The sequence below is a fragment of the Girardinichthys multiradiatus genome, chromosome 21 (genome assembly GCF_021462225.1).
Source record: "Girardinichthys multiradiatus isolate DD_20200921_A chromosome 21, DD_fGirMul_XY1, whole genome shotgun sequence".
NCBI lineage: Eukaryota > Metazoa > Chordata > Actinopteri > Cyprinodontiformes > Goodeidae > Girardinichthys > Girardinichthys multiradiatus.
The window spans coordinates 37010129-37037565 of NC_061813.1; the positions used below are offsets into that span (position 1 = coordinate 37010129).

Here is a 27437-nt window from a genome sequence, read left to right on the forward strand (position 1 = left end):
CACTACTGTGTCCTGTTCTGAACGTCTTGTTTTATTATTGTTTTATTATTGCCTAAAGGTGATAATTCCCGAAGGTAGTAGCTTGTAAAACTAACAGCTATAACTTAGCAGCATAATTGAAATAGATAACAGTAATATGGGATAACACCTACTCAAATTAAAAGCTGCCCAAGCCAGCAGCTTTTCAAGTTAACAACTACACAAGTTAACATCTAAAAAAAATTAACCCTTGCTCAAGTTCTGTCTAATTAAGGTATTGGCCACTGATGCTAGCTACTTAAGCTAGCAATTATTTAGTCTTAGCTTCTCAAGATAGTAGCTATACAAGATTACAGTTACTTGGTTAATAGCTACTACTTGTGCTGACTATTCAGGATACAATTACTTAAGTTAAACATTTCTCAAGCTTCAAAATAATGAAAATCTACTCATAAGAGGGCACAGTGAAAAGTGAGAACAACTAAGTTAAAAACAAAAAACATACAAAACGTTTACACCCTATTTTTTTTTTGTAAGTGGCAGAATTTTGTTGTTGTTTTCGTAGCCTAAGTCTTGTTCGATGGTATTCTAGTGAAAATATGCAGGGATGAGTGAAAATTTGATTTGCTATTTGATTCCAATTTGAGGTGTGTCAGTTGTTTGCTGAATACAACATATCCATGCTGAACATCAGAGTGCACATAAATTGTATCATCTTGATGTTATAAAGACATGTTGTGACCTTTGAAAAAAAATCAACTTCGATTGATTACCAGCCAAATGTCTAGAGTTGTGTTGTACTCAGTCAGTCCTGTGCTAAAATATAACTAAAACAGTCATTAAATATGATCATTGTAAGCTGCACCTCAGTAACTGTATTTGGAAACTGTAAGGAGAGTAGCGATTATCAGCAGCTGCATGAAAAATGAAGATGGCTCCAGGATGCCAAATCTATAAGCTTGTTAATGATTGGTAAGTCATGGTTTCTGTATCAGAATGAACATGGAAAAGATCCTTATCCACCAAGGTCACCACTATTCTCCCTTTCCTCTCCTAGGCTGCTTACCAGGAACCTTTCATTGAAGGTGCAAATGATACACCCTTCCCTACTCTGCTTTATGGAGCCAGCACGGCAAAATGTGACACAAGTCATATCGTTTATCATCATTTTTCAAAAGATAATTAACAGTAAATGAGAAGATGGTTGCTGCCCTTCAGGATACTGCAGTCTATGCTGCATTCACAATTTCAATAAAAGGAAAGAAATAGTGCATTCCCTCCTTAGTCATAGAAACGATGGTACATTTTTGATGCTCACCTCAGGGGCAAACTACATTTGAAGGAAAACTAGCTCAAAGCCTCAACATTTCAGTTGGCATCTGGGTGCCCTTGCCACGTACTAGGACCTCCCATACAAATAAACATGACATGGAAATCATTTTCAATTTTAGTACTACTTGTATGTTGATAGACTTTAAAACTCAAAATGTAAAGCGAAACCCTCATGACAAATTTTAAAAAATAAAACATAGTTCAGAAGAAGTGGATCAAACTACTTTAAAGCATGTGATGTGAAATGAGGACATCCATCAGTGCTACAATCAGGACCTTGAATGTCTCTATGTTTTCTTATATTCATATTTTTATGATAATTACAAAAACTGAAAACTTTAACAAGTAAAAATACCTGAATCATTTTGATGACCCACAGTCCCCGACATTTATGATGGCTTTTAATGTCATTCATTTTTAACTTTAAATGATTTACCTGAGTGTGATAGCCTGCCAACCGGTCCATCGTCTACCCCACCTCTTGCCCAATGACTGCTGGAGGTAGGCACCAGCTCTGTTAACTTCTCAGTGGTAAATATGATCAACTGCAGCTGGTGGCTTCTGATTGACAACTTCAAAAATATTTGTTTTAGGGAAACTAGTCGATTGACCAAACTACAGATTCCAAGATCATCAATTCAAGCAACTGCACGTACATATTGGATATTAATTAATGACCCTGTAATCACTAAAGTTCAAACCTGCCTGAACCGAAGACTGCAGAAATACTAGTATTACTGAGGGTGCCATCCAGAAATAAGACTAAAAAGACCTTTTTTAGCCCTTTTAAAACCAAACTGGTTTTAAAAGGGCTAAAATTTCATCAGGCTTTTATCATGCCCTGGCATGAGTCCTATTTAAAATTTGTAGACTGTGCTTAAAGGTGCAGTGCCAGGAAATCAACAAATAAAACTTTTCCAATTCTGCCAAGAAGAGTGGTCAAATTTTCAGCCAGAAGTATGCTAGAACCATGTTGATCACTACAAAAAGTGTGCGGTTGAGGTGCCATATTACGAGAGATGACATTGTACATTCATGTCTGAGCTTATATGTATAATTTTAACATGGTGTGGAATACAGAAAGTCCACAATTAATGTATGTATGTCACTGCCTAAACACATCTGTATGTAGGGTTATCTGTGTAGTTGTATGTTCACACGCAGGGTTTTTTGAATGACAGAATCTGTCAGTGATTGATTTTAATGAAACACTACCTGATAATGAGAACTGTTTTATTCATGTGACCAGTCTTTTTGTGATAACGGCCCCAGTGACTGAGGGATATCACCTGGCCTCCTGATGAACATATCACCACCACGACTGACAGGCCCTGCCGCTGTCACCATACATGTGTCGCTCACCTGATTTACCGTGACGATCACGCTGCTTTGTCCTCATCATTTTTTAAAAGCTCCTGAAGTGTCATTTCCTGTGCTATGCTTGACTTGAATCTGAGGAAATGAAGCCTGAGTGAGGTGAATTATTACCCACAGTGACTTTTAGACTAATTGAGACCATTACGCTATGCAGTGCAGGAAAATAGAGTGCCGACTAGGATGGCAAACAGACTCCCAGTGCATAATCACCAAATCATAAAAAATAGCACCCTAATTTGTCAGTTAACCTTAAATGTCAAGGTGAAACGCAAAGGTTGAATGTAAATTAGTGGCGTGAAAAACATGCTCCCTTGACCCCAATCTGCATGGTTCATGGTATTTGTTTAGATTTGCTTTTTAAATGGGTTATCCCTAATTAGAAGTGACCCTCAGGCTGAACTGCTTGGTTAGTTCATTGTGTTAACAGCCCACCATGCAAGGATAGGTGTCTAATCAAATGTCACAGTTCAGTTGCGAAGTTAGTGACCTGCATCATTCTAGTTTACAACGGGAGGGGCCTGCACAAGCTCTTAAATGGAATCTATGTAGTTTCTCTATCAGATACTACATACAAGGCTGTAAAGAAGCATTCATACTTCTGAGTGTGACAAGAAGAGGAAAAAAGGAGGGAACAGAATGAAACACAGAGCAAAATGGAGCCCAAATCCCCCAGAGAATAATATGGAGATCTGCCTAACATAAGATACTTGTGGTAATGCAATTTAAGTTGGAAGGAAAAAAATGTCAGGGTAATCTCATCAGTCCGTCAGTGAGAGGGATGTCAGACATAGCCTGTGGCGAGCCTCTAGCAGGGCCGCTTCTATCCTTCACAGTGCACCGCTCTGTCTCCTCTCCCCTGCTTTTTCTTTCCATCACAGAGCCGAACCACAACTACATTGTGACATTGTCCTCACTGTCAATTCATGTAGCCATGCAGAATGTGCAAACAAACCCAAATCCTGAGTAGCATTGTACAACGTCAGTGACAAAAGGCCAAATAAACAAAAAATTTCATGGAAGGGGGACTTAAAAAGAGGTTTTACCATGTCAAAAACTGACAGATTCTGCCTAAGGTGCCATATGCATTATGTCAGAAGGTTATCCCTGAAAGAATATAATGAGGAGAAGGTGAAACGGCATGCAAGAAATCATCCTGTCGGTCATATGGAGATAGGACCTCTAAATCAGTGGACCCTGTCAGCTCCAGGGTAAAGAGAGGCACTGAAACCCTTAAAGTGGGCACAATCATCCTGGTACAGAGCAACACAAATGGATAAAAACTCAACAGCAAGTATTTACATCAGCTGTAAATATGAGAGAAAGGGTATCCATTAATCTGTCTATTTCATTTGGGGCTTTGTGTCAGTATTCATAGAATACCAAAGAAATGGCTTCTCAAGCTATAACAGCAACTACTATCGGCTAGTTAAGCTTGCAGCTACTCAAGCTAACTGCTACTCCAACTAGTAGCTAGTTAAGTCTGTTGCTGGTTCAACTAACAGCCACTCAAGCAACAGATAGTTAGACTAACCTCTACTCAAGCTAAGAGCAACTCAAACTACCAACTAATTAAGCCAGCAGCTACTCAAGCACTCTAACTAGTAGTTCGCTAAACCTCTTGCTAGTTAAACTAACAGCCACTCAAGCAACAGGTAGTTAGGCTAAGATCTACTCAAGCTAACAGCAACTCAAACTAACAGCTAGTTAAGCTAGCAACCACTGAAGGCTTTTGTTAGTTAAGCCACCCGCCATCCAAACAACAGGTAGTTGGGCTAACATCTGCTCAAGTTAACAGCTAAATAAACTAACTGCTATTCAATCTAAAAACTAACAGCAGAACACTCTTAATGCTACTCAAGGTAAGAGCTAAAAAAAAAACTAACATCTACCCAAACTAACTGCTAGTCATGCTAATGGCTACTTAAACTGAGTAGTAGCTTAGTTTTAAGTAGCTGGTAGCTATAAAAGCTGCCAGCTACTCAAGCTCAAAGATGCTAAAGCTAATAATTATTCCATCTCACAACCATTTAGGCTAACCGCTAAGCTAACTGCAATATAAGCTTACAGCTACTTAAACAAACAGCTGCTCAGAACAGCATATATTTAGAGTAATCTGCCATGTGCAAGTAAAAATTGCTTGAGTTTCTTGTTCTTGGTCGCATTGGTGGGCCTAACATTTTACATATTTTCCTGTGTAATGTTTTTCCTCTCTTTAGATCATACCAACTAGAAAGATTCTTGGTTAAAATCATTCCCTGCAGTGCATCAACATGAAATGAAGTTCACAAATCATGCTAGAACTATGCACAAGATAAAATATAAGATTAATAGTTTTGTTTTTAATAACAATGCTTTCAGTGACAATTTGCAACTCCACTCATGATCTTACGCTGTCATTGGAGGGAATGCAGCAGCTGTCTACTCAGTCTAATATACCCAACCCCCGCCAAGCATCGGAGGAAATTAAGGATATAATTAATAATTAATTGAAACCGATTCAGACATGCACCCACAACCTAAGTGCAGAGGCAGATTTTGGAAAAAATATAATCAGTTTCAATTTTTTATATCTGATTTCTTCCGATAAAAGATCAAATTTTAGTTTGCGAAGGGACTCATGTAGGACTCCTTTTGCCATTCTTGTTTTGGAGCAATAATATTTATTCAGCTCCGAGTCCTGCAGTTTCAGAAAAAACTGGTATAGGAAAAAAAAAAACATTGAGATTTTGAAACCTCATCGGTTCACTAATTAAGTACTATTACAGTTATTTACCATCCGTCTGCAAAGGAAATGACAAAAACATTTATAAGATGTGTTATTGATATTGTGTTGGTAAAGGCGGTATGAAAATTTGGGTGCACCTGATTAGGCACACCAAAGCAAATTGTACTGGCCTCGCAGAAATCTCTCTTTCGGCTATCCAGCAAGCTAAACACCTCCACAAAATAAATCCAGGAGAGTCTTTATAATGTTAACGGTGTGAAACTGAAATACAGATACACAGAACTGTAAATTCACAGTGGGTTCAGTACATCAAATATAGGCATGTCCAAACAAAGATTTTTAACATAAGCTGCCAGCATTTTTACATAGAGTAACAATGTGATCTTCCATCCAATAATACATTTGCATCACAAATATAATCTTCACATACAATTCAAGTTAGTAGGATTGATAATTTAGGTACATTTAACTGAATAATTCACACATCACCTGCTTAATTGAATCCCCTAATGTGCTGCCTAATATATTATTATTACAAACACAAATGCCTCAAAATGCAGAAATAACAAAGATATACTTCTTATGAAACATATTACTTAGAGGGAATGCCTTTATGAGGTCTAAAACAACAGGATTGCAAGACATGGCAAACTCGTGAAAAACTCCATCCTTCTTGCTAGTTCTTCTTCTTCTTCTTCTTCTTCTTCTTCCTCTGGTGTTTAATGGCGGTTGGCATGAATCTGTAGGTGTGCATTACCGCCACCACTGGTATGGAGTGTGGTTCAACATGGATTAAAATCTTATACTGTATACTCAAATTCCATTAAAGAATTTTGTTCTTTTTAGGAATCTTAAAATAATTTGTGTATGTTTGCTCCCTATTGTCTTTTGCAATGAATCTATTATGCTAAACTTTTCTTTAATCCTTTCAAATTCTCTCTTTATGCTTCTTCTTTCCAGCTCATATTTCTGACACTCTATAAAAATATGTTCAATTGTTTCATCCATCCCACAATAGTCACATTGTCCTGTATTATGTGTATGTATTTTAAAAAGTGTATAATTAAGTCCTGTATGTCCTAATTTTAGTCTTGTTATTACCCTTTCCTCCTTTCTATTCCTTTTTCCAGTTCTTTTTTCACGGACTGCCTTTTTGATCCTATAAAACCATCTTCCTTTTCTTTCTCCATCCCACCTTTTCTGCCATTCTTCATTCAATTTTTGTTTGATGATGCTTTTTGCTTCTGACTTACTTAAATGTACTGTAAAATTGATATGATTTTGCGTTCCCTTCTTAGCCATCTTATCTGCCATCTCATTTCCTTTAACTCCAATATGTGCTGGAACCCATAAGAATATTATTGATAAACCCATCATTGTAGTCTGAATAAAGTTTGCTGTATTTCTAGTAGAATATCTGGCCTGCTGTCTGAATGGTTATATTTTAAACTCAATAATACTGAACTTGAATCTGAACAAATTATTGTTTTTAAAGGCTTTATGTCTTCCACCCACTGTAGTGCTAAATGTATTGCTAATATTACTCCTGTGTATACTGATACACCATTTGTGATTCGTTTTCCTACTCTTATTTGAAATTCAGGTACTTTGAATGCTATTCCTATTTTGTCATTTATTTTCGATGCATCTGTATAAATCTGAAGATATTGATAATAATTATTAACATATTCCTGTACTATATTTAACTCTAATATACCTGTTCTTTTCTTTTTTTCCATTAAAGACATATCTACCTGTGCTTCTGGTAAGATCCAAGGTAGTACAACAGCTATTGGCAGTATTGGACTTATTACTATATTTTGTATATGAAACTCTTCTGATATTTTTTTAATGATCCATCCAAAACTTCTTGTCTCTTTTTTTATTTTTTCCCAGCAGGCTTCAATATCTCTCGTGTTGGATGACCCGGGTTATTGCCTTGTAAATTTATCCAGTAATTTATTGTTATCGTGTTCTCCTCAAATCTAACGGCATTTCTCCCATTTCTACTTCGAGTGCTGCTGTTGGGGTTGTTTTGAAAGCTCCTGTACAAAGTCTTAATGCTTGATGTTGAATAATGTCTAATTTTTCCAGGTGCGTCTTTGCTGCTGAACCATATATAATACTTCCATAATCTATATTTGATCGGATCAATCCTGTATAAATTTGTTTTAACGCTTCCCTGTCTGCTTCCCAGTCACTGCCAGCCAAACATCTCATAATATTTAATACTTTCTTACATTTATCTATTATTTTCTGAATATGTATATCTTCTTGCTAGTTTTCCTGGCTTCTCACACTTCTAGTGACATCACTTCCTTGTTCCTTGCCATCTACTGAAAGTCTTAAAGGTACAGCAGCAATTTAGGGTTGAAAGCCCGAAACACAAATAGTGCAAAAGATACTTTAGAGCCATGTTTACACACTCTCAGTCTTGTAAGTGGTAATCGTGCATGTCGCTGTCGTTTTTCAATATTTACGGAAAAGCTGGAGATGAGCACCCACACAAACAAAAATCTGCATGTGAGGGTTTCTTAAAACTGCTTTAACAGATCAAAATCTGACAGGTTTTGCCTCTGGTGACATCTGCATTATGTCATAAGGTCCTCCATGAAAGATTATAATAAGGACAACGTGGAACCACACAGAAGAAATCAGTGTTTCAGTCATATGGAGAAGGAATTTGTAAGTCATCGAACCCTGTATGCTCTAGGGTAAAACCGATATTACTAAAGGTGTACTCAAAGTTGGTTAAAAGTTTCCAAAGAAAGAGAATCACACAGGGACAAATGCTCAATCATAATTATTTTAACAAACTCAACATGAAAGAAAGATTGTCCTTCCCAGAATAGTGAGTAAGTAAGCCTATTGATAAACCAAATTTCATGGCTTTTTACTGTTGATTAAGTAGGCTGATTCTAGACTTACTGCAAAAAGGTTTGTAATCCGTAACTGCCATCAGGAATTTTAAATGGGGTGCCTGAGGACATTGGAGGGGTGCAGAAAAGTGGCAGTACGCCATATCAGAGGGGGAGATAAGGCCAGATTGTGGTGTATTGATTCTAGATAAACATCTACTCTCGAACACAAGCTGCTGGTCTGTTCCTGACCATAAGAGAAGACCTGATAGGTCTGGATGTGCATGTTTTCTATTTTGATCCAATCTGTTATTTCAGTGTCTGGCACCAGTAGTTAACATTGCTTTGTATTGTGCACAGTCTCAAATTAATTGAACACGGAGACTTCTCAGTGTGTCCCCAGAATGAACAAATCGGACTGCCATTCTGCAGTGCATTCAACAATTAGGGAGTGTGTCTAATAAAGCTAGAAAAAGAGACATTTGTGTTTGACAAATGAAGGAAGCCTCTGCTCTGAAATTTCTCTAAATTGCACATTACTCATAAAAATTGGTAACAAATAATACTTTATACTTTTATTTTTGTGTCCATGTTAAGAAATTCTTCTGATTTGTTCGTAGCCAGTGGGAGCTCTGAAATGAAAAAAGAAAAGCAGCCCAAGACTAATTGCTAAGAAAGTGCCTTTTTGAAAAAGTAGTTTTCATTAGATACTGGTTATTTTAAGCCCTTCACCTTTTTGTATTTTAGTACTTTTGGTAATTAAATGTTTTTTTTGTGGCACTAGTGGCCTTTATTTTTCAAAATCTTCTGACATTAAGCTGACAGGAAAGGGTTAGAGAGAGGAGGTTCCCAAGAATCGAACTCTTGAGAACGAAGATGGCGCCGACAATGGCAGCCTCGGAGCTTCGCTGTCTCTTTCTTTGTGTTTTTATGTTTTTCGAGCCACAGTACTGTGGTCTCGGGCCACAATTAAGTTGGCTCATACAGCAGAGAGGAACTTCTCAACATCAGAGTCCTCTCTCGGGATTTTTTCACCATCATTCATCCATCCGAGCTTCACCGAACTCCTGACGAGCGGTGCCACGGCACTCTGCGGGATACTCCGCCGAAAGCGTCAAAGGAGAAAGCGTACTGGCGCGCTGGTAAAACTCCGCCAAAGAGGACTACGAACACCACTGCCTTCAATCCATCTGGCAAATGTCCGCTCTCTAAGTAACAAGATGGACGAGCTGCTTTTTCTCACCTGTACAAACTCGGACCTCCACGGATCAGCGGTTCTCTACTTCACCAAGACATGGGTGAGTGAACATCCTGCACTGCACATTGCTGTTGCCGGACTTCCAGCTGTTCAGCGCGGAGCAATAGAGGAAGAGGCGAGGAGGCAGAATCTGCTTTTATATAAACAAAGGTTGGTGCAGAGACATAAAAGTCCTGGGGAAAACATGCAGTCCTGATCTGGAGTCATTTTCCATCATCTGTAAACCGTTTTATTCACCGAGAGAGTTTTCCTCGTTTATAATAATCGGCTCATATTTTCCACCGCATGGCTGCATTCTGCCGCGGAAAAACATCTCGCTGAGCTGATTTAAGACGTGGAGAAAAAATACGCTGACTCTTTCATCATAATACTGGGAGATTTTAACAGAGCAAACTTCTCCAATGAACTCCCCAAATACAGAAAGCATATTAAGTGTCCCACCAGAGAAAAAAGCACACTGGACCATTGTTACACAACTTTAAAGGATTCATATCATGCTGTTACCAGGGCTGCTCTGGGTTTTTCGGATCATTATCTAATCCACCTCATCCCAACCTACAGACAGAGACTAAGAGCTTCCAAACCCAAGGTTCACACTGTTAAGAAGTGGACTGAGGAATCAAAGCAGATGCTACAGGCCTGCTTTGAATGTACAGACTGGACTGTTTTTGAAACCTCAGCCACTGACTTAAACCAACTAAATGATGTGGTGACATCATACATCAGTTTCTGTGAGGACATGTGTCTCCAGACCAAGACATTCTGCACCTTCGGGAATAACAAGCCATGTTTACTCCATATCTCAGGATCCTGCGCAGGGAAAAGGAAGAAGCTCACAGCAGTGGAGATTGGGCGCAGTACAGGCAGGCCAGGAACAGACTAACAAAGGAGATCTAAGCAGCCAAGAGAAGCTACAGTGAGAAGCTTAAGAACAGCCTTTCTACTGGTGACACTTCAGCTGTATACTGGTCTGAGAAACCTGACTGCCTGTAGGAACCCCCCCACCGATCCTGAACAGAATCCTCGCCTGGCCAACCGTCTGAATGGCTTCTACTGCAGACATGACAGGAAGCCGTTCACACCTCAAACCATCTCCTCCACATCCCATTCAGGAACAAATTCCTCCCATAAAGTAAACAACCCCCACCCCTTCAGATCCTCTGCCTGCAATAAAGATCTCCAAGGAAGATGTAAATAGGCTCTTTCAGCGCATGAAAACAAAGAAAGCTGGAGGACCTGATAACGTCTCCCCATCATGCCTGAAAGCCTGTGCTAATCAATTCGCCCGGATCTTCACCCGGATCTTCAACAAGTCACTGGAGACGTGTGAGGTCCCCTCCTGCTTCAAACGATCCACCATCATCCCAGTGCCCAAGAAACCCACCATCCTAGGATTAAATGACTACAGGCCTGTAGCCCTGACGTCTGTGGTCATGAAATCCTTTGAGCGGCTGGTGTTGAAGCACCTGAAAGATATCACTGCTGGACCCCCTGCAGTTTACTTACCGAGCAAACAGGTTGGCAGATGATGCTGTTAACTTAGGTCTACACTTCATCCTGCAACACCTCAACCCCCCAGGGACGTACGCCGGGATCCTGTTTGTAGACTTCAGCTCGGCCTTCAACACCATCATACCAGACATCCTCCACCAGAAGCTCACCCAGCTCAACGTCCCAGCCTCCACCTGTCAGTGGATCAACAGCTTCCTGACGGACAGACAGCAGCAGGTGAGACTGGGGAGCATCTGAAGAAAAAAAAAAAAGTCCCGCAGGGGTGTGTTTGATCCCCACTCCTCTTCTCCCTGTACACAAATGACTGCACCTCATCGGACTCGCCCGTGAAACTCCTGAAGTTTGCAGATGACACCACTTTCATTGGACTGATCCAGGACGGTGATGAGTCTGCATACAGACAGCAGGTGGATCGGCTGGTACACTGGTGTAGTCAGAACTACTTTGAACTCAACCCACTCAAGACTGTGGAAATGGTGGCGGACTTTTGGAGAACACCACCCCCATACACCCAACTCACCATCCTCAACAACACTGTAGCAGCTGTGGACCACTTCAGGTACCACCATCTCTGAGGACCTGAGATGGTCTTCACACATAGACACTGTTCGAAAGAAGGCCCAGCAGAGACTGTACTTCCTGAGGCAACTCAAGAAGTTCAACCTTCCACAGGAGCTGCTGGTCATCTTCTACACTGCCATCATTCAATCTGTCCTGTCTTCATCCATCTCAGTGTGGTTTGGTTCATCCACCAAACAGGACAGGTCCAGACTGCAACGAATAATCAGGACTGCAGAGAGAATAATCAGGGCTGACCTTCCCTCCATCCAGGACTTATAGAGGTCAAGGGTCAGGAAAAGAGCTGCAAAAATCCCTGCAGACCCCACACACCCTGCACATAAACTGTTTAGAGTTTTACCTTCAGGCTGCCGCTACAGAGCACTGTTCACTAAAACCAGCCGCCACAGAGACAGTTTCTTCCCCCAGGCTGTTTCTCTGATGAACATTTAATAGAGTACCAAACAACTTCATACTGAAATTGCAAATCCACCTTTGTATATGTGTATATTGTATATATGTATTTATGGACATAAGGATATATGCAGAATATATCTTATAACACAAAAAACAAAAAAGAAACCCAGAGAGCAAAGTGTACCGGACTCATTGTCATGTTCAAGAAACCAGTCTGAGATAATTCGTGCTTTATGACATGGCGTGTTATCCTGCTGGAAGTAACCATCAGAAGATGGCTACATTGTGGTCATGAAGGGATGGACATGTTCAGCAACAATACTCAGGCTGTGGCGTTGACACGATGCTCAATTGGTACTAAGGGGCCCAAGAAAATATCCCCCACACCTTTACACCACCACCAGCCTGAACCGTTGATACAAGGCAGGATGGATCCATGCTTTCATGTTGTTGACGTCAAATTCTGACCCTACCATCAGAATGTCGAAGCAGAAATCGAGACTCATCAGAGCAGGCAACGTTTTTCCAATCTTTTATTCTCCAATTTTGGTGAGCCTGTGTGAATTGTAGCCTCAATTTCCTGTTAGCTGACAGGAGTGGCAGCCGGTGTGGTCTTCTGCTGCTGTAGTCCATCCGCCTCAAGGTCCAATGTGTTGTGCGTTCAGAGATGCTCTTCTGCATACCTTGGTTGTAACGAGTAGTTATTTAAGTTACTGTTGTCTTTCTATCAGCTCAAACCAGTCTGGCCATTCTCCTCTAACCTCTGGCATCAACAAGGCATTTGCACCCACAGAACTGCTGCTCACTGGATATTTTCTCTTTTTCGGACCATTCTCTGTAAACCCTAAAGATGGTAGTGCATGAAAATACCAGTAGATCAGCAGTTTCTGAAATACTCAGATCAACCCGTCTGGCACCAACAACCATGCCACGTTCAAAGTCACTTAAATCACCTTTCTTCCCCATTCTGATGCTCAGTTTGAACTGCAGCAGATGAACTTGACCATGTCTACATGCCCAAATGCATTGAGTTGCTGCCATGTGAATGACTGATTAGAAATTTGCGTTAACGAGCAGTTGGACAGGTGTACTTAATAAAGCGGCCAGTGTGTGTATTCATCATGCTGAATTTTGAAAAGCTATGTTAGTTTTACACCAGTCAAAGCAGGATGCGGACCTATTGTCTCATTAGTCCACCGTAATTTTTCCCCCAGAAGTCTTGGAGATCATTAAATGATTTTTGGCAAGTGTGAGACAGACGTTGGTGTTCTTTTTGGTCAGCTGGAGTTGTCTCCTTGGAACTCTGCCCTAGGAATCATTTTTGCCCAGTCTCCTTCAGATTTGGGGTAAATAGTTTTCACATCACTGTACATCGGAAAAAATTGTTTTATGAATGCAATGGAAGTAGGAGGGGATTAAATCGTAATGCAAGGGTAAAGAATGGGGACACAAATTTGCCAAATGGGCAAATTCACCTTGGAATTAAATGTTTTGCTGTAATCCAAGCTTTCTTATAATTAGTCAAAGTGGTCTTGATCAACAGAATACTAAAGGAAAATTAACCTTGGAAACAAAAGAATCATCATCCCTGCTGAAATTCCTTAAAACTGACCTATTAACTTGAATGCTAAAAGAACAAAAGAGTAAAGATACTAAGCTAATTGTAGATCTGAGCAAAACATATTGATCTGAGTGGCATTGAGCATAAAACATGCCAGTGATGTTATGGTTAGCAGCTACAAAAGCCAAAACAACCCATTTTCCTGGAAAAAAAAATCCCGTTAAATGTTGAGTGAAAGTTTGAGCAGTTAGTGGCAACAGAATCACAAGCTATGAAACAAATTTAAAGAATTGCAGAATATCAAGTCCATTCAAATGGGTCAGTTAAATGTTTATAGCCACTATAAAGAGACTGTAAAGACGTCACAGAGATCATGGCACCATTTTAAGCTGCTATAAATTAAAGAATGCAAATCAGAGAGAAACGTGGGCCTGCAACAGGATTACACCAACTTCTTTGTTGCCTATCTGCATGGGGTATATGCATTTTAACTTCTTTATTATAGTAATCTTTATGCTCAATATACTCATGTGCTTTTTGCTAAATAGGAAACTGCATGGAAACAACATGAAGATTTGCCTGAGCTGAATGAGGGATACATTAGCAGCTGTTGCATGGAAGAATATTCTATATGTGGAGTCTTTGCTATGAGGTACAGAACAAGAAGGTGACTATTGCTCACCATTATCATGGTCATTATTATGTCATCAGTAACACCAACACTGCAAACTAGCACTCACTACAATAAGTATTTGTCAAACAGACTGACACTAGCTGCTCACAACTGATTAACAGCTAGCGGTGCTAAGATGACAACCTTGGCTTGAGTGTAAAAGGGACAATAAGTAGACTTTTTTTCTATGTATGTTTTCCTCTATATAAGAGTGCTAAAGCTAACTATATGTTGTTAGCCCTGTATGTGTTTGCTGTTTAAAATTGGTATCTTTCTACTATCCTACAGCATAGCTTTGCTGCAAAATGAATGTAAGCTTGTTCTTAAGCATCAACAATAAGTGGGGTTTGGTTTTGCAAGTGTTATTTTTATGAATCTCCTCTTTTATAATAGTGTGACACAAACCATTTCTAAGTTATTTACTGGAAGTTGTTTATTTTATAATTTTTAACAGCTAGCTAGCTGCGCTAATGTGCTAACACTAGCTAGTATGTAAACAGAAACCAGTGGTGATTTAGTTTCAGCTGTTATTTTTCTTATTTATACCTGATAGGTGCTGAATCTTAATTTTTTAATATCTGATTGGATCATTGGAATTTTGAAAACACTACCTTTTAAACTCCTTGTTACAGCTACGGTATATGTGCTGATGTACTAACACTAGTTTGTTAACAAGAAGGAACAATGAGTGAAAATTTGGTTTAACCTGTGTTATGTCCTTATTTTTTAAAAGAGCTAAAACTTTTTTTTCGGGATGTGTGGTCACCAGCATTTGGATCAGCTGCGCGTTGACGGTGCAGCTAAGCTGGCTGGTGTTTCTCCCTGGGGTGTCGTTGTGGCAGTGATGTTGTGGGGGCATGGTGGGGGCTGTCGGCACCGGGTGTGTGCCGCAGGACACCGCAACCCCCCAGAGGAGGGACTCATGGGAACCACCCAGCAGTCACAGTGCAAAAGCAACAGGGAGCTGCAGTGACAAGCTCACAGGCCCCGCTGGCAGCTGTCTACACTAGAGCAGATTCAGCCAACAGAATTTTTCCGGCCGGGGACCTCTTGCTGGGTGAGTTTATCCCATCTTGGTGTGTTGCCGAGGGGTCCGTTGTCAGTACGGTGCTCGGTGGTGTCTGCTGTTGCGTTTGTGGGCGGAGGCTGTTGTGGCGTTGCACGGGGCCTTTACTTTGCCGTTGCGACGCACTGTGTGGTGGAGGGAAGGATGCGGCGGGGGATGTTTGGAGTGGGGCCGTGTGTGGAGCTTGCACTGTGTGGCGGGGAGGGTCTAATCTGTGGGGTGTGCCCCTGTGGGGAGGGGATTCGTGGCGTTTGTGTACAGGGGCATGTGTTCGATATCTGTGTCCTGGTAGGGCTGGCCCTGTAGGGAAATTCATATTGGGGTTCATGGGGGGTGAAGGGCTTGTGGGGTTGAGATTGGAATTAATTAGGAGGTGGGGACTGTTTCGTCCTGGGACGTCTCTAGTTGGTGGGCTTGTTTGGACCAGGTAGACCCCTCCTTTGTTCGTGGCCCCCTCTCCGGAAGCGGTCGGGGTCTGGGCCGGGTTCATTCGGGTTCAGACAACCCGCACTAGTTTGGCCTGGTGGTGGGGTGGTCTCCCGTCCCGGAAGGAAGGAGATCACCTCCGGGCTGGTTGCCCCTCTGGGGTATTAGTACCTGGAACAGGGAGTATAGAGCATGTATGGGGAGTGTGTGTGAGTGTACGACGTCCATTGTTGTGTGTCTTTACGTTGGATGTGTGGGTGTGAGTGTTTTTATGTGTAAGCATGATTGTGGAAATGTGCATTCGTGGCTGTGTGTGCCTGTTTTTGTGTCAGATTGGGTCTTGGGTTGCTCCCTCTCCTGGATATTGGCCATTAAATGTGGGGCCTATTTCCTCCCACCCACACTCCCTGCCGGTGGTGGTGTCTCTGACCGCTGGTGTATTGGTGGTTTTCAGTGTCAGATCTCCTCCATGTCTGTCTCTGTTTCAGGGGGGCAGGTCTGTGGCTCCTCACACTCGCTATTGCATATTTTAATGGAGAAACCTTATATATACAAGTGCGCTCACACTTACACCCAGGTGTTTGGATTCAGGTTTTTAACAGATACACAGATGTTTTATATTGAGATGCGTTTACCACCAAATACATCTTGCATTCATTAGTACTGTGTACCTTTCGGTAACATTGCTGTTGTTATATGTTTTTCTGCAGGTATAGAATCAATCTTCTAGTATCTTGTATTCTCCCAATCCTCCTTTCTTTCCTCTATTCTTTTCTCCTTCTCTCGCCTTTTCCTTTTTGACCGACATCTCTCTCTTTCTTGCCTCTTTTTTTTTTCTTTTCGTTTCCGTCTCTGTGTCCATTGCAATTGAAATGATCCAAAGGAAGTTTCTTATAAAGTTTTTTATATATATATATATATCAAGCGGAGCATTATAACGTTAACCATAATGCTCTACATCTAACAAAGAGTGGAGATTTGGTTTAAGCTATGTTATTTATTTATTAATGTCTTCTTTAAGAGTGCTAAAGCTGACAACAAAGTATCCACATTGTTTGAGTGTAGCAATTAGGGGGTGGATGATTAGTTCCGGGACTCGAACCCAGGACGGCTGCATTGAGAACTATAGCCTATATATGGTCGCATGCTAAACCCCTACACCACCAGTGCCACGCCCTTAACTTTTAGTTTTAAGGGTAAAAGTTTTTACCTTCTGTGAGTTTTATTTTTTATTTTAGTGTTGACATAATATTTCACTGTCAGTATTTTGCAGCATTGGTTCACTAATGTATTACTATTTAATTTTAGCTTTTACAAAATGGATTGCCTTAGCACTAAATAACCCACCAAGCATTTCCCAGTGGGGACAGTGAAGTATATTTGAATTGATTTAATTTAACTTCCATAGAAGCTTGTAGAGCAACAAGCATTAGCAGGCACACACACTACATAACCCGTGGTCTGTGGTTAAGAAATGGGAAAGACAGTGGTTTTGTTGTTCCCTGACCCTCTTTCACTTGTCCTCATTTATCCAAAGTCGTGAAGCAGCAGCAGTCTGGTGCCATCAATCTCAATCGGCCTGCACTTCCTGCACCACTCTGATTGGATGTAATGATCTCCGCCTGTCACTTCACACACTGATATGTTTCTCCCCGTGACCCATCTGCTTCCCTATTCTGCCACAAACCACCGGGGTGTTTACCACAGACATTCACAGGCGGGATCCTCCCACGCTTCACTCCACACTACCTAACAATTCCCACTATCATCATGCGTCTTCCCCCGTATCTTTTGTCTGCTCGCTCCCACTTTAGTCGAACATCATTATGACTTACATATGCAACATAAAAGGAGGGTTTTTTTGCAGATATGCATGTGAAAACTATTCATTAGCTTTTTTTAATAACAAACCTTGAGGGAAGTACCCAGTGATGAGGTTCATGCAGTATACGGTTGCATGGATTGTACACATCCAATGCGAATATTTTACAATGCTTAATCTTAAACTTTAATTATAAAACACAAAAAAACTGCAGTGTGAGGAAAATAGATGAAGAAGCCAGTTTTTCTTATTTCCTGACACTGTATAGATGTTTAATTTGGCCTATTTTCTTTAGGCACAGTAGCAGTGTCCTCAAATTACACAATGAAAAATACTCAGCTGTTGAGTTGTTTGCCAAGCAAAGCAAACCCTGCATAAATCTGGTTAAAAGGCTTTTGCTGAGGATCAGATAGCAGCCATGTTTCTGAGATTAGGAGGGGAGGAAACAACACGGTTAAGAGGCCAAATCTGTGTAAACGAAACCCTAAAGAACACACATTAAGACTGCGAGGAATTAGAGAAACAACAGCGCCAGGATCACGATAAGGATGCCGCTCAGTCGGATGATACCAGTCTGAGTTTCCACTTGACATGAAATAACAAGGAGAGGCCATCAACTTTGGCATCTGAGGCAATAGTAGTAACAGGGACAGCTGCATTTGGGCATGAATTTATGAAGCCTCTCCAATTTCCTGTCTTTGGTAAAAAGTGCTAAATTAGAAATAAAAGCAGTAGGACTTTAGGGTGCTCTCAACCTGACCCCCCGCTTTTAACCATGAATAAACTGTGACCTGTCCAATGTTTTTGGTTCAGTTTCACTGACCACATGCAGACCTGTAGATTCAAGAAATCGCTTAAAGAGAACCAGTCTGACAACATGAAGTAGGCTAAGAGATCTTGAAATGCAACACATCATGCCATGATGTAAATAAATTCAAGAACAGATGAGAATCAACGTCACTGACATCTGTCAGTCTGGAAAGGGTTACCAAGTCATTTTTAAAGCTTTGGGACCCCAGAGAACCACAGTGAGAACCATTATCTACAAATAGATACTGATAGTACACTATAATGGTGCTGGTCTGGGGCTGCTTTGATGCTTCAGGATGGCAGATGCTGATGCTAATGGTGGCACAGCTAGTTCCTTAGTTTTATGGGGCAATTACTTTTTTAACATGGGGCCAGGTTGGTTTGGTTGGTTGGTTTCCCTTTAATAACTGAAATCAATGTTTGAAAACAGCATTTTAGTATTTACTCATGTTATCTTTGTCTAATATTTGTTTATTGATCTGAAACATTTAGGTCTGACAAAAAAGAAATCTGTAAGCAGGGCAAATGTTGTTAGCAGAGTCTTTTTATTAGTCTTTGAATGAATAAATCCTTAAATATTTCCTCCAGGATTTACAGAGTGGTGCAGATCTTAGTTTCTATAGAAATCTAGGCTGTCTTGATGGAACAGCTGTTGTTTATAAAGGTCAGCTATAAAATGTTTCAGCTTCTGTCATAATTGGAAATTGTAACTGGGTGATATTCCTTCTGTGATTCAAAATATTTCTTCTCCCATTAAATGTGCCAATATTTCTTTCTTTGAATTCCCTCCTGTGGTAACACTTAACTAGTTAAAACACCATTGGACAAATTCCAGCAAACATGTCTTTCACTTTCATAATTAGGAATGATGATGTGTTTATTTCTTTGCATAAGAATAGTAAAATATGTGCACAATTCTTGTAATTTTAGCTCTGCTTTTACTTGTCTACACCACAGTTGGCAACAACTACGGCAGTGATAAGCTAGCATTTGTAATTGATAGTGGGCATTAAGTAAACAAACAACTCATACCCTGGATGGTAACTGGTGCTATAGGCTTATAGACAGTCGGAAATCTGTTTGGTAGACTGTCTACACAGTCGATTTCTATCCATCCGTCCATCCATCCATACCTGCTTACCCTTGAAGCATCATTGGGTGTTGGACTGGTGGACCTATCTCCAGGGGTCATTGGGTTAGAGGCAGGTTACATCCTGGATGGGTTACTAATTCATCACGGGGCAACACAGAGACACACACTGGACAAACAACCGTAAAAACACATACTCGTATCTAAGAGACCAATTAACTTACCATGCATATTTTTCATCTGTAGGAGTAAGCAGGAGTACCCAGAAAGAACCTATGCATGCACATGGAGAACATGGAAAGACCTCAGCAGGGATTTGAACTTGGGACATTCCTGCTGCAAGGCAGTAGTGCTAACCATTGCTCCACTGTGCTAACCATTGCTCCACTGTGCTAACCATTGCTCCACTGTGCTAACCATTGCTCCACTGTGCTAACCATTGCTCCACTGTGCTAACCATTGCTCCACTGTGCAGTTTTTGAGTGGGGAGGGGGAGGAGAACCTAAAACACAAAGACAAGCAGCACTTTTCACAAAACATGAAAAAACCCACAGATAAGTCACTGAGGAACAACCAGCTCGGTATGATATGACAGAAAGCACATTTTTAACAGTCTTTCTTTATTGACTAGCTCAGTCCTGCCCCCTAGTTTTCTTAACAGGTATGTCAAATTGCACTGGCATTGGTCAAAAGTTCAAAGTTAAACATGATCTTTAGCTGTTTCACAATAGTATTTCTATTCCGATGTTACAGGTGTAAGAAAAACAGCAGGAGGAATGTTGTCAGCACCGGCTCTTGACATTAGTTTAGTATGAAAGGTGCCAAATTAAGCAATCAGTGTGAGATAAGATTTGCTGATTGTTCTTCAAAATAAATGGCCAAGGCCTTATGTTTGACAGTCTGACAGGTACATTTTGCATTTAAACTGCAGCTTCAAAGTCTCACAACTCCTTCAATCTCCCAGCAACGTAATAAAGTCGAGCCTGGGCGCAATTCGGAGGTGTGCATACTTCTGCCCAGGTGGGAATCGTAGTCCACGAGGGAAGCCAGTGAATAATAATTTCCTTCTGCACGGGGCCTGGACATGGCATTTTTATAATTCAGTGAGGATTGTTTGTTGTTTGCAGCTAGTTGGTAAGACACTATAGGTTTACACCAGAGCAGTAGCCAGATACGATGCTCATTTTAGCTACAGCTTCAAGAACGTTGCAAAAAATTAGGTGTAGTCTGGCTTGTGCATTTGTGAAGAACCCCTGAAGACTCCACCATGACCCTGCATAAATCATCCTCAGGCTGATTTTTAATATTGGAATATAGTCTTGGTCTGTCTGATCTGTAGGCCGGTTTTATTTACAAAGGGTCAAGATTAACACCCTAACCCTAACTTGACTGCAAACGTTTGTAGCCATCAACAGACTTCTGGCATATTGCTGGCTGATATTTGAGCACCCTTCCTGGTAGGATTGGTAGAGTTCATGGGAATCAGTTGCCTGGCACCGACCCAACTTTTAATCATAGTTTAAAAGGTTTTAATACAGTTTACAGTGCATCAGGAAAGTATTCACAGCGCTGCATTCTTTCCACATTTAGTTTTTTCACAGCCTTATTTCAAATGGTATCAAATGAATCTCTTTCTTTAAAGTTCTGCACAATTTCCCATTATAAAGAAGTAGAAAAAGAAGAAATCACTTTAACATAGGTATCCACAGCCTTTGCTTAATACTTTGTTGGTCCACCTTTGGCAGCGATTACAGCCTCAAGACGTTTTGAATATGATGCCACAAGCTTAGCACACTTACTGCATCTCTTGGCAGTTTGGCCCATTCTTCTTTGCAGTACATCTCAACCTCCGTCAGGTTGGATGGGAGACATCTGTGAACAGATCAGTGGAAACATTATGCATCTCAGCTCACGGCAAAGGCTGTGAATGCTTACATAAATGTGAGTTCTTTGTTTTCTATTTGTAATACATTTTCAACAATGCATCATGTTGTCATAATTGGGTATTGTGTGTAGAATTTGGTGCAAAACGATTAATTTGATACAATTTAGAATAATGCTGTAATATAACTAAATGTGGAAAAAGTACAGCACTTTCCGGATGCATTGTAAGAGGCTGACAAAACAGCACAGATGTTGTATTTAATTTACATGATTGAATATTTTTTCAGCTAATGTTGTTAACCAGAGTCAGGATTTTATTAAAGAGGAACTTCACAGTGTTTAAACCGCCTTATTAGCAAAATAATACATGGGCCACCTGGATTTACTTTAGATTTTTATAGCTGTAGAATAATCAGAAAATGGGGAATGATTGAGTGTCTCCCCCTGTTTTTCCAAACAATTTAAGGAGCAAATATAAAAACTCAAACAAAATCCCAGCTGTGCTGACTTGATGGTAATAAACAGGTTAGGAGTGACTGCAGTTTAAACGCGGTCTAAGTGGACCGCTTTTCAATCAAAATTTCTGTTCTGTTTTCTGACAAAGGAAGCAGCAAAATATGTTTTGTGAATTCAGCCATTGTAAAATGCAGTTAATGTCAGCCAAGATGACAGCAGAGAATAAAACTGAAGCTAGGAGACAGGATAATTGACCTGATCTTATTATGATAAATGAATAGAAACCAGATCAAGTTGGTGCTGTGAAGTTAGTCTATAAAGCTTAGCTGGTTAACTATAAATTTCATTTTTAACCTGGCTGAACTGAATTCAGGATGAGTTCTTGTCAAAGATAAACCAGCCTATCCTTGGTGTGTCTTTCTAAGGGAGATTTTAACCAAATATTACTTGGTGTGTATGTGTATAGTATATTTGAGCCTGTATGTCTGCAACTCAAGTGTCGACAAGGAAATTATACACCTATATATTTACTAAACCTTAAGGTTAGCTGCTTGAGGTGTAACCGTTTTGCCAAAAAGGGGCTTGTATTTTCAGCTCTGCCTTTTGTTTCTGTGTTTTAAAGAATAAGCGTTCGTGTTTTGTGTGTATGGTGCAGAGAGGCGCTTCTGACGATCAAAGCTTGGAGAAGTTTGTGCTCAGCAGGGTAGGGGGGGTCGTGTTTGAGCTTGAAGGAAGCGTGCTTCACTTTGTATACACATGCTGAAATTAAACAACGTGAGTCCACCATATGGACATCACTGCGAGGGAATTTTGAACTAAAGGGAAAGAGAAAAAACAAGAAAGGGAGCACAGCAAACAAGCCAGAGGCATGTATCTGAAGAACCTCCCCTGTGTCTGTCTGTGTGAATAAAAAATGTTGTTCAGGGTATCGAGTAAAAGTCTGTGGTCTCAGGATGGCCCTCCCTTGTGGTGCCACGGCCTGACAGCGTACATGCACGGGCACAGAGGTTGACAAACAGAGAACATGTTACAGCCAATAAAGGACAGGGCCTGACACGACCGCTTCATAATTCATCAGATCTCACCCGAGAAATAAAACAGCAGTCCCTGTCAGGAGTGTTTAATCTGCATGCAGCGTGAGTGAAGATGTCAACAATATGTCAGCTCCATTTGATGCCCGGCCCGTCACGCGTTCTGCCAAACACCTGCACGGCTAGGCGACGGGGGACAAAGGTGGTGTTTTTTTTTAAGGCATCCGGGGCATGAGTGGTGGCGCTGTCTTTCTATTTTAAACCCATGCTTTTACTGTCACATCCTCAGGTGGGTTTTACGGTTACCCTTCAGAATCACCCCATTTCCTCCAAATGAAATTCAGGTATCAGGTTCGCAGAGTTTTCCCGCTTACAAGTGAAATATGAACTCTCTTCTAAAGAGCGCTCTGTCCACAGAGAGAAGCAATGAGCCACGTTAGATAATTTGCCTTCTGGTCCCTTCGCAATCAGCTGACATGAAGGGATGTCTTGGTAAACATTAACCTGCTGCCTCCAGTTTACTGACATCTTTTCAGTGAATTTGACATTAAACAGGTTTGTTTCAACTATTAAAGACATTTTCTGAAGATGTACAGTGCTGTGAAAAAGTATTTACCCCCGTACATTTTCCGCTTGGATTTTTGGAAAAAGGTTTGACCCTGATAACTGAGAAAATACAAAATTTAGTTTTCAAATGTTTTTATTCATAACAGGAAATACAGCTATCCAAATTAACCCGACCCTATGTGAAAAAAGTAAGTAGCCCCCTAAATTTTAGAACTGGTTGTGCCCCCCTTGGCAGCAATTGCTGCCTTTAAGCTTTTGCAATAGCAGTAAATCAGATTTTTAGATCAGTTTGGAGGAATTGTGGCCCACTCTGCTTTGCAGAATTGATTTAATTCCACCACATTAGATGCCATTGCATCTAAAGTCTAGACTTTGACTCGCCCTGCCCAAAACCTTTGTTTGTTTAAACCACCTAGTGATGTGCTTTAGATCATTGTCCTGCTGTATAACCCAAGTGGGCTAAAGCTTAAGGTCACGAACTGTTGGCTGGATATTCTCCTCAGGTTTTTCTATTAGAGGGCAGAATTCCTGGGTCTGTTAACAATGGCAGGTTTTTCTGGTCCATCTTTTCCCCTTTATTTCCCAATTTCTATCATTTTTTCCTCTTTTCATGCCTTTGTTTTTTGGCCCTGACAAGCAGTTGCCCATATATTTACTTAGCTATGTCTTTCTAAATGTCCATCATGTTTAGTGTTTTGTTTGTTTTAATTTAAATGGTCTCTACTTTGATAACCCCCTATGCCCCCTTTCTTCAAGGGACCTTGTGCTTTGCCAGGGTGCGTTTATTAATAAAAAATTGTTTTTAATCTCTCCTGTCTGGGTAAAGAAAAGTTTAATCAAATAAAAAAATAGCTTTTTATTTCTTTTTTCAATTGTCCAGGACTACAAGTAGCAAAGCATATCTAGACCCTCAAACTACTACCACAATGCTGTAGTTTTACTCAAGATTTAACGATATGCACGCTTAAAAAGTTCCACCTTTGTCTCAGTAGTCCAGCAAATATTTTCTCTAAAATATTGGGGATCATCAAAATGTTTCTAGGTAAATGGAGAGATTCTGACCACTCTTGGGAAGGTTCACTACTGTTCCATGTTTTCTGTTCTTGTGGATAATGGTGCTCACTCTGGTGTCCCAAAGCCTTCGAAATGGTTGTGTAACCCTGTCCAGAATGATAGGTGTCAGTTATTTTGTTTCTCATCTGTTGTATACATTTAGATCAATGTGAGATGTGTTGCTTTTTGCGATCTTTTAGCCTACTTTATGTTGTCTGGTTGGTTCTGTTTAAGTTATTTCCTGATTCTACCTGTCAGGCATGTAGTAATCAGCTCTGGATGTGGCAAGTGAAACTGAAACAATTTACACAACTGAAATGAATTTTTCTTGTTTCTGTTTACCTACAACCTAGTGCTAGCACTATGGCCCAGCTAGCTGCTGCAGGAAGTTAGCAAAATAGCAGTTTAAATCTCCCGTGACCCATTGTTTCAACTGAAACAAAAGGACTGCATTGATTGATTTTGGCTTTAGGATTAGCAGCTGAGATAACGAAGACATAATTTAGTCTTTTTGAAAGGAGTATGCGGACTTAGTTTATGCATGGTTAGTGAGAGGATAGGAAGGGGAATCACCGATTAAAACACAGCAAGGTCTGAGCGTTTAAAGCACTCGTTGAAATAAAGTTTGTCAATGCTTTTCAAGCAAACCCAAAACAAATGTTATAGCATCAGGTTCAGTGGCGTGCTAGCACTCAAGCAGGTAAGCACAACAAACAAAGCACAACACAATGAAATAAACAATATTTAGATTGTTTAATGCTAAACCTATTTTCTCTGCACAGACACAACCTCTTACTGTGAACAGGAGGACGGTTTGATAAGCAGAGGAGACGTGGCGGCCCCTCTTGGTTTAGCGGCTGGGTTAAGAGCCGAAGTAATTAGGGACACCGTCTCTTTTGGAGGAATCTTTGGCTCAGATTCTTTTCTGCAGGTCAGACAGCCAGTTTATGGTGGCTAATCTTATTTTTGGCCGGGATACAGTCACCGGTTACGCAAACAGCAAACCGTACTTTGCTTTGGATCCAAGGTTTCTTTGAAGATGCAGCGTTTTACCCGGCCAGACGTTCATGCTAGAATTTAAAAACTCGTACTCGTGCTCGTCGTCTTCCGCTTATCCGGGACCAGGTCGCGGGGGCAGCAGACTCAGCTGAGACGCCCAGACATCCCTCTCCCCAGACACCTCCTCCAGCTCCTCCGGGTGGAGCCCAAGGCGTTCCCAGGCCAGCCGAGAGACATAGTCCCTCCAGCATGTCCTGGGCCGTCCCCTGGGCCTCCTCCCGGTAGAATTTAGAAACTATAGAAGGAAAATGATGACAGAACTTTATATTATAATAATTTATAAGTGCTTAAGGAAGAAACTGGCTTCTAAAGGTGACACCTCTGTCAGCGCATTGTAATGTTGATATAAAATTATTCTTTTTAATTCTGTTTTGAAAAACATTGAACAACTATAAGAGCTCAACAAATTACACTTTACAAACCTAATCTTTGTGTTATGATTTGGGGCTGTTTGGTGTTTGGTTTCTGTTTTTTTCTCACAGTTTTTGAATCATGCTTCTGTTTATTATTCTCCTGGTCATGCTTTAGTTTTGGTTTTGTATTCAAGATTCTCTGTTTTTGCTCCAGCCACGTTTTGTTCTGTCTGTCAATTAACCTTATCCGATTCACCTGCTCCAAGCTAATCTGTCTCCTTGCTCCACCTGTTTCACACTCCATATATACACACCTGTTCAGTTATGGGGCTGGAAACATTTCTCAAATCGTGTCTTGTTGCCAAATCATGCTCACGTCTTGCTTTGTGGATCATGCCAATCCTGTCCTGCCTGTCCTTTTGTTGTTTTGTTCCTGCCTCTTCTGAGAGTGAGTTTTTATTTTTTATTAAATTGTGTTGCACTTACCGTCATGTTGCCTGCGAAGTCTGCATTCCGGGGTCCTCTATCTCGCAAGCCCTGCCACTTTGTCCTTATCACCCAATTAAGGAAGATTAAAATGTCAGAGGAAACATCATTAAATTCATAAAGACTTTAAGGTAGAGAAAAAACTCTCACTCGAAAAAATAAATTGTTTGACTTTTTATATTGACTGTGTGCTTAGAAGATAACAGCATGTTTGCACACTAAAAAAAAACATAACTGCCAAAGTGTTTCAAGAGGATGGAAGTGACTTTCAGTCTTTTTTATAGCTGAGAATGAAGAGTTTTACCCTTTAACCTGAAGTGTCCATGTTCAGTTTCTATGCCAACCATAGAGTAATCTGTCTGTTCTGACAGGCTACCATCTGTTGGTGCTTCTCCGTTTGCTGCTAAAGAACTATGACATGCTGCTTGAATATATCTCACACAATGTTATTTCAGAACAATGAGCCATTGCTTTAATGCCTATTGCTGTAGGAGTTCCAAAAATGTCGCTTTGGAAGAAATAAATCTCTGGGTTTTATGTAAGTTAGTAAAATTATTGTATATCTAACTGGGGATTTGTTTCTCTAACCTGCGTTGGCATATGGATAACTGTTTGATTGAAAGCTCAAAGTTTGTACTTTCCAGCGCAATGTTGTTGTGTAATTAAAAAAAACAACCCAGTGATATACTAGATCTTCTAACTTCCTCTTACCACAAGTTTAACACCGTTAACTCCTTTGATTTTCAGCTTAAACAATGTTTGTATTTTCACTCCTCATACTCTTCATACCCAGAAGTCCTTATTATTTTTAACATCACAGTTGCTGTTCGTTTCCTAGTGGTTTTTTGTGCTTTTAGCTTTAAGGTGTGAAGTAGTTTGGAAGTTACAACAGCATGAATCCTGTCTAATGACAGGAGCAGGCAACACTGTAGCGGTAACATTTTGTAGCAGTAAAATTGCATCAATAATAATAGCATCGTAACAGCAATGCTGTAACGTTGAATGTAACAGTATAGCACTAATAGCAACAGAGAAGCAGTTGCACTGTAACAAATAAGTGCAACTAGAAGCAGAAGGGTGTACT

General features: G+C 40.5%; 1 long non-coding RNA gene across 1 annotated transcript in view; it reads left to right on the plus strand.

Annotated features, from left to right (window-relative positions):
- The first annotated feature begins 4442 nt into the window (after nucleotides 1–4442).
- Nucleotides 4443–27437, plus strand: part of LOC124857666 — a 58439-nt gene continuing 35444 nt past the window's right edge. Inside the window, exons 1-2 of the long non-coding RNA XR_007035649.1 lie at nucleotides 4443–4547; nucleotides 14126–14229. This is a non-coding gene — a long non-coding RNA (uncharacterized LOC124857666). The remainder of the gene's footprint in view (nucleotides 4548–14125; nucleotides 14230–27437) is intronic.